Genomic DNA, 7,655 nt, shown 5'->3' with positions numbered 1-7,655 from the left:
AAGAGATCAACAGATAAAATGTTAAAAGTCCGGTAGGAAAGAGGTAAAAACAATAATCAAATGAAAAGATGTTTAACTTCTTTCAAATAATGCAAATTTTAAAATAGTCATAAAATCACAAAAGTTATAGGGTCATAAAACCTAAAGCTAATTTCTCCAAGTTAACAGGGCAACAATATGGAACTATTGGAAACTAATGAAAACTATATGAAACTATTTGGAAAATTAAATTTTTAAAGACTTATTTATTTATTTGAAGGTCAGAGTTATACAGAGAAGGAGAGGCATATATACATAGAGAAAGAGGTCTTCCATCTGCTGGTTCACTCCCCAGTTGGCCACCAACAGCTGAGCTGCACCAATCTGAACACAGGAGCCAAGCACTTCTTTTGGGTCTCCCATGGGGTACAATGGCCCAAGAACTGGGCCATCCACATGGAATGCCAGCACTGCAGGTGATAGGCTTACCCACTGTGCCACAGTGCCAGCCCCTGGAAAATTAAATTCTAAATTCTTACCTATATTTGAGTGTTTCTGGGTTTCTGTTCTTTCATTCATTTCTTTCCAATTTTGAATAAATGATTAATTTGTGAAAATCAATAGTTCTCATATTTAGAAAGATAAGACTTTTCTTAAAGATTTATTTATTTATTTGAAAGTCAGAATTACACAGAGAGAGGAGAGGTAGAGAGAGAGGTCTTCCATCTGCTGGTTCACCCCCCAGATGTCCACAACAGCTGGAACTGTGCCAATCCGAAGCCAGGAGCCAGGAGCTTCTTCCTGGTCTCCCACACAGGTGCAGGGGCCCAAGGACTTGGGCCATCTGCTACTGCTTTCCCAAGCCATAGCAGAGAGCTGGATCAGAAGTGGAACAGCCAGGACTTGAAGCAGCACCCATGTGGGATGCCGGTGCTTCAGGCCAGAGCATTAACCTGCTGCACCACAGCGCTGGCCCCAAGACAAGACTTTTTAAAAATAAATTACAAACATCATCACAACAGTAGAAGAGCATGTGTAACTCTGAAATTTGAAAACCTTGTGGTTTTGGTAAAGCCAATAAACATAATATACTAATATCTTGATAAAAATAAGCCTCCACATCCATGAACACAGGGCCATCTTCTCACTGCAGTCCCCCTCTTCAAAAATGCACAAATCAAGTGAGCTGTGCACTGATATAACATGGATATTGGATTTACTGAAAGAATGTTTTTAAAGATTTATTTATTTTTATTTGATAAGTTCAGAGTTACAGAGAGAGGGAGGGAGGGGTAGAGAGAGAAAGAAAGAGAGAGTGAGAGAGAGACCTTCCATCTGCTGGTTCCATCCCCAGATGGCTGCAACATCTTGAGCTGTGCCAATCTGAAGCCAGGAGCCAGGAGCTTCTTACAGGTCTCCCACAAGTGCGTAGGGGCTGAAGGACTTGGACCATCTTTTTTTTTTTTTTTTTTTGGACAGGCAGAATGGATAGTGAGAGAGAGAGACAGAGAGAAAAGTCTTCCTTTTTGCCATTGGTTCACCCTCCAATGGCCACTGCAGCTGGCGCATCTCGCTGATCTGAAGCTAGGAGCCAGGTGCTTTTCCCGGTCTTCCATGAGGGTACAGGGCCCAAGCACTTGGTCCATCCTGCACTGCCTTCCTGGGCCATAGCAGAGAGCTGGCCTGGAAGAGGGGCAACCAGGATAGAATCTGGCACCCCAACCGGGACTAGAACCTGGTGTGCTTTCGCCGCAAGGCAGAGGATTAGCCTGTTAAGCAAAGGTGCTGGCCGGACCATCTTCTATTGCTTTCCCAGGCCATAGCAGAGAGCTGGATCAGAGATTGAGCAGCTGGGGCTGGCGCTGCAACTCAATAGGCTAATCCTCCACCTGTAGCGCTGGCACACTGGGTTCTAGTCCCAGTTGGTTGGGGCACCGGATTCTGTCCTGTTTGCCCCTCTTCCAGGCCAGCTCTCTGCTGTGGCCAGGGAGTGCAGTGGAGGATGGCCTAAGTGCTTGGGCCCTGAACCCCATGGGAGACAAGGATAAACACCTGGCTCCTGCCTTCAGATCAGCGCGGTACTGTGCGCTGGCCACAGAGTGCCGGCCGTGGCAGCTATTAGAGGGTGAACCAATGGCAAAAGGAAGACCTTTCTCTCTGTCTCTCTCTCACTGTCCACTCTGCCTGTCAAAAAAAATAAGTAAATAAAATGAAATTGAGCAGCTGGGACTCAAAACCAGTGCCCAGATGGGATGCTGATTCTGCAGGCGGCAGCTTTACTTGTTATGCCACAGCACTGCCCCCCACCCCAAATTTCTAATAGTTAAAAATCAGTTATGAAAACCTTTAAAGTAACTGTTTAATATGAAATATAAGAGGTAGAATGTTGCATTTCATTTAAAAATTTAATATTGAAGGATGACAAAGATGAAAAATGTAGTTTGAAAGTGTTGTCACAATTAAGAAAGTAGCAAGTCTGTTGAGAATAAAAACAAAGGAAATGAAATTTCTTTTAAAATCAGTAAAGTTTAAATGGAGCAGCTGTGTGTAGGTTTGTTTAAAACATCCTCTCATGTTCAATAAAATCCTCAGCTTTATAGTTGTTCACAAAGAAGAGGAAGTAAATTATTTACAAGGGATTTTTGAACAGAAGTATTCTAGGTAAAAGTGTAATTCAAAGTTTTTCTGCCAAAAATACATCATTTTCAAGGTCTTACACATGTGGATTTGGAGATTATGTTTAGCTCCAAAGAAAAGCCTGCTATCAGTGAGATTTCTGTTACTAAGAGAACTGCATTCAGTGACGCAGTGCAGACAGCTGGGAAAGAGACTGGTTGTACTGACTCTGTGAGTAAGTCACTATGCCAAGCAGCTGTCAGACCACAGTGTGCAGTGGGTTTCCACAAACACAGTGAAGGGTCTGTGGTCACACTGTGAAGGAAAACCCCTCCTGTAAGTGTATGTAGGACTTTATCAATATCCACACTAATGTTGAGATTCTGTCATGTATATAGTACTAGGTCCACTCAGATCATTTTCACTGTGGGTGTCCAAAATTGTGCCTGATATAGAACAACTTTTTAAAGACTTATTTGTTTATTTTAAAAGCAGAGTTACAGAGAGGCAGACAGAGAGAGAGAGAGAGAGAGAGAGAGAGAGGTCGTCCATCCACTGGTTCACTCCCCAGATGGCTGCAATAGCTGGAGGTCTGCTGATCAGATGCCAGGAGCCAGGAGCTTCTTCAAAAGGCCTTCCATGTGGGTGCAAGGGCCCAGGGACTTGGGGCATCTTCCACTGCTTCCCCAGACCATAGGAGAGATCTGGATCAGAAGTAGAGCAGGTAGGTCTCAAACCGGTGCCCACATGGGATGCTGGCACAGCAGGCAACTGCTTTACACACTATGCCACAGTGCTGGGCCTGGAGCAATTTGTTTTAAAATAAAAATCTGGTTCCATTTTGATCTGAATTCCATGAGAAACTTTTTAGAAGTGTTTCTAGATGTACTAGGAATATACTGGGGTCCATTTTCCTCCTTAATATTATTTCAAAATTTTACCCAGGAACTTCAGGTGGGCCTGTTATTCATACACTTGAGAGAACACCCCATGCTGAGCATGTGTTAATGTGGATATGAATAGACAGATGGATATGTGACCACAGAAAATGCTAGTGCCAACATAGCATTATGCACTCTGCAGCCTCCATTACCCTGGAGTTGAATCATATAGTTTCAAATCCTACTTGTGCTACCTTTAAGCTGAGTGATGTCAGGCAGATATGTTGTGTCTCACTCTTAGGTTTCTAAGTACTTACTACTGGTAAATGCTATTCCTACCACACCACATCACACACCACCAAGGAGGAATTGCAGCTGAGAGAGAGGCTGAGACTCTCTGCATAGCCTCACAGAGGCACATGCAGAGCCATTGGTTCTTCCCTGAAAACTCCATGTCCTTGAGTTATCCAATAAGAACCCAGCAATGTAGCCCAACTAAAACAGTGCTGGCCTGCTGAAAGACCAGGTCATTGAATCCCTCAGGAATTTTTCTCAGCCTCTAGCCTTCAGCCTTGCAGCCTTTTTTGTCAACTTCAAGCATGCAGCAACAGTAATTGTGACCAGTCTTCTATTTCTATACTCGCTATGCAAGCCATCCCCGAGGCACTGGAGGACATGGAGAACAGGCAAAGTGTGCACCAAGACAGCATTGCGATGTCACATAAAACTACCAAGAGCCAGGGGACAGTGGTAAGTACTTCACATGCACACAGATGCCTGCCCACTGTCCAGCTGATTCCCCTAGAAATGGAAAGCTGCACCTAAACCTTTATTCATCCCCCCCACAGTGTGAGGATCCCTTTATTCCTGTTCTGCCTTCTAAGGATACAATGAGATCCTCCTGGGGGTAGGAGGAGTAGTGGAGACAACTGTGCCATGACTGTCAGCCACCACCCAAGCCTCAGTGTCCTCTCCACTTGCACACACAGCCCAGAAGACCTGCACTCTATCCTGGGCACCAGCTTGGGGCTGCTGCCAACAGATCCTCAGAGCTCCTCTGCCCACAGCCGAGCTCCCAGCCTCTGACCACCACATGATTGATAATTACCCCACTCCTGTCATGGTGCCCAGGCTGCCCAGGAATGCAACAGAGAGGAGCCAGCAACACACAAGTGACATCACCTGTGGACACAATCCAAGGCACCTGGAGAGGACAAAGGTAGGGTGGAGACATAAGGGGCAGAGAGCAAAAGTTCATGCAGCTCAGGGCTTGGGCATGCCTGTTCCACACTGCTGCCTTCAGGGAACCTGATCTCATGGGCATGGGAACCTAAGACCCCGGCTTTCCTTCCTGGAGCTGCTATATTGCTGGAGCCTGGGTTCTGGAGGTGGCACTGAGACTGCGCTCAGGGTCAGTGTGGCAGATGCCCTCTTTACAGTCCCAGGCCACTCCTGGAAACTTCCTTGAAGTGCCTGGGGTACGGAGCACAGATATAGGGAATGCCTGTCACTGACCCCACAGCCCAACAGGTGCTTCCACCATAAAAGCAGTGGTCTGTGTCTGCCAGTCCACGCCTGTAGCTCCTAGGGTTGGTCAGTGCAGTGGGGCCAGATTCCATTTCTACAGGCTGTTGTTGGGGACAACCAGACTATGTGTGTCTGTGGATGCATGCCTCAACAATCTCCAGCTTCCCTTAGGGCCTCCGCACTGCCCAGAGTCTGCTGTCCCTAAGTCCCTGCAGCATTCCCCAGTGCTTGGGAGGGGGCCTCTGAGGTCCAGCACCACTGCTAGGCAACTGTTCCAGCAGGGTCCCTACACATGCTGGGTTCCCAAGTGTGGCCAGGACAAGCTGCTGGAGACACTGCCACTGGGGCTGGGGGAAGCCCTGGGGAGGCCATGCCCAGGGATCAACCTGGGTCACTGTTGATTCTGTGACTTAAGTACAGTGGGGATGAGGCTATAATCTGCCTCTTTTGCTCTGGGCTCCTAAGACCCTGTGCTGAGCCAACACTGCTCAGCCTGATCCTGCTCAGTCTGAACCAGAGGGGCCCTGCAATGCAAGCCCCAAAACAAACCCAATCAGCCACTTCTTTTTGCTCCCACCTGGCACATGGCACTCAATGCCTATGTGGGAAGACCAAAAGAAGGCCACAAAACTGCAGCATTGGATGCCCACAGCATGTCCAGCTCTGTGCTTGGACCCAACTTCTAGGCATTGTCAACCTTTTTTCCCTAGAAAACACAGGCTGGAAACTTTGGGGAGAAGTGTGCATATGGCAGTTGGAGAGTCTAGGCTGAATCCTTCCCCAGCCTATGTCCCACAGCCAGACATAGGCCCCAGTCTGTGATGCAAGGTGCCCATGTTGTCCTCTTCCAAGAAAACCTGACTGGTGATGTGTGATAATTGCAAACAGGCAATCCAAAAACCCTCAAGCCTGGCAGTGACCCTCTGCCAGAGACCTTTGAAGGAACTTAATCGTCTGCAGCATGCCTATGCATTGGACCTCATGACCGTGGCCCTGGTAGCTTAGGGGCACCCACTGGTGGATTTTTCTTTCTGCCAAATTGTGCCAGTCTCCTTGGCCTAGCATGTATGCTCCTGCTGGATCCCAAGCACCTTTTCCTGTCCTCATGACCAGCAAGTTGTTTCACAAGCCAAGGGCAGGGAAGCAGCCAGTGGCCCAATACCTAGGACTCTAGGGTAAATTCATCAACAGTTAAAGACAAGATATCTCCAGTTCAGCAGGGCACTCTCAGGGCTCACTTGGAGTGCCAAGCGTGGCCTTTCAGGAAATTGAGGTCCAAAGGACAAGTAAAGAATCTAGATTAGTTTTCACAGGTTCTCATAGCCAGACTCCCAGAGCCTCTTCCACAACCAGGAGTGGAGCTGGAATTGATTCTGAAACTGTAGAGTGCACAGGCAAGTGTGGAAGCTGATTCCTGATTCTGCTTCCCCTCCTTTTCCCATAATCTCTTGAGGCTTCTTCTATCCCTAGAAGCTTTAAGGCCTTAATGTCCTGAGGGCCTAATAGCTCAACATCCATGGAAACTAGCTCAGAGATCCAATCAGAAAAAGGCCTACAACAGGCAGGAGATGGGGTCGGGCAGAAGAGGGGAGTTCTATAAAATCTGGTTTTGTTCTACTGCAAAAATGCCTCTGACAGAAAATCTGCAAGGAAAGATCAATGCAGCAGTGAGAAGAGTCTTAGATTTTACATGAGATTGCTTTTTCCAAATAGATTTCACTTACTGGTTAATTTTTTAAACAAAAACTTTTTTTTCCTGCAAATACAATCTGGTTTTTGCAGAGTTCACAATTCCTAATAGATTGTAATATCACTTTTTATACAAATTGTAGCTTTGGGGACTTTATCTCCCAAGTAAAGCTTGTTTTTGATGAGATTTCTATTATTCCATAACTGCATGGGAAGACACAATGCAAACATAGCTGATAATGAGGTTGAGATATAGTTGATTCTGCAAAGAAGACCCTGAGCCAGACTGCTGCCAGGCCAGAGTATGCAATAGTTGTCGACTAACACAGGAAAGGGTCTGTGAAACACTGAGAAGGAAACCCCTCCTGTCAGATTTTGGGGGCCATTCTGTGGCCACACATACTGTCCTTTTCCTCTCCTCCATTCCAGAAAGCACATGACTCTTGTTTTTAAAGAGTTATTTATTTGAAAATCATAGCTACAGAGAGGAGGAGAAAGAGAGAGAGGGAGAGAGAGAGGAAGAAAGAGAGAGAGAGAGAGAGAGAAGAAGGTTTTCCATCCTCTGGTTCATGCCCCAAATGGCTGCAATGGCAGCAGCTGTGCTGATCCGAAGCAGGAGCCAGGAACTTCTTCAAGGTCCTCTCACAGATGCAGGGACCCAAGGACTTGGGCCATCTTCTTCTACTTTCCCAGGCCATAGTAGAGAGCTGGATTGGAAGTGGAGCAGCTGGGACTAGAACCAGCACACATATAGGGTGCCAGCACTGCAGATGGCAACTTCACTCACTACACCACAGCACCAGGCCCCACATAACTGTTTGGGGATATTCTATTATCCCCCAACTCAGATCACTTTACTTTTCTGGTTTTTTTTGAATACTTCTTTATTATTTAAAAGTCAATTTTGGGGGCTGGTGCCTTGGCTCACTTGGTTAATCCTTTACCTGCAGTGCTGGTATCCCA

This window comes from Lepus europaeus, chromosome Y, assembly GCF_033115175.1.
Source record: "Lepus europaeus isolate LE1 chromosome Y, mLepTim1.pri, whole genome shotgun sequence".
Taxonomy (NCBI): domain Eukaryota; kingdom Metazoa; phylum Chordata; class Mammalia; order Lagomorpha; family Leporidae; genus Lepus; species Lepus europaeus.
The sequence above is the reverse complement of the archived record's forward strand: the minus strand, read 5'-3'. Positions refer to the sequence as shown.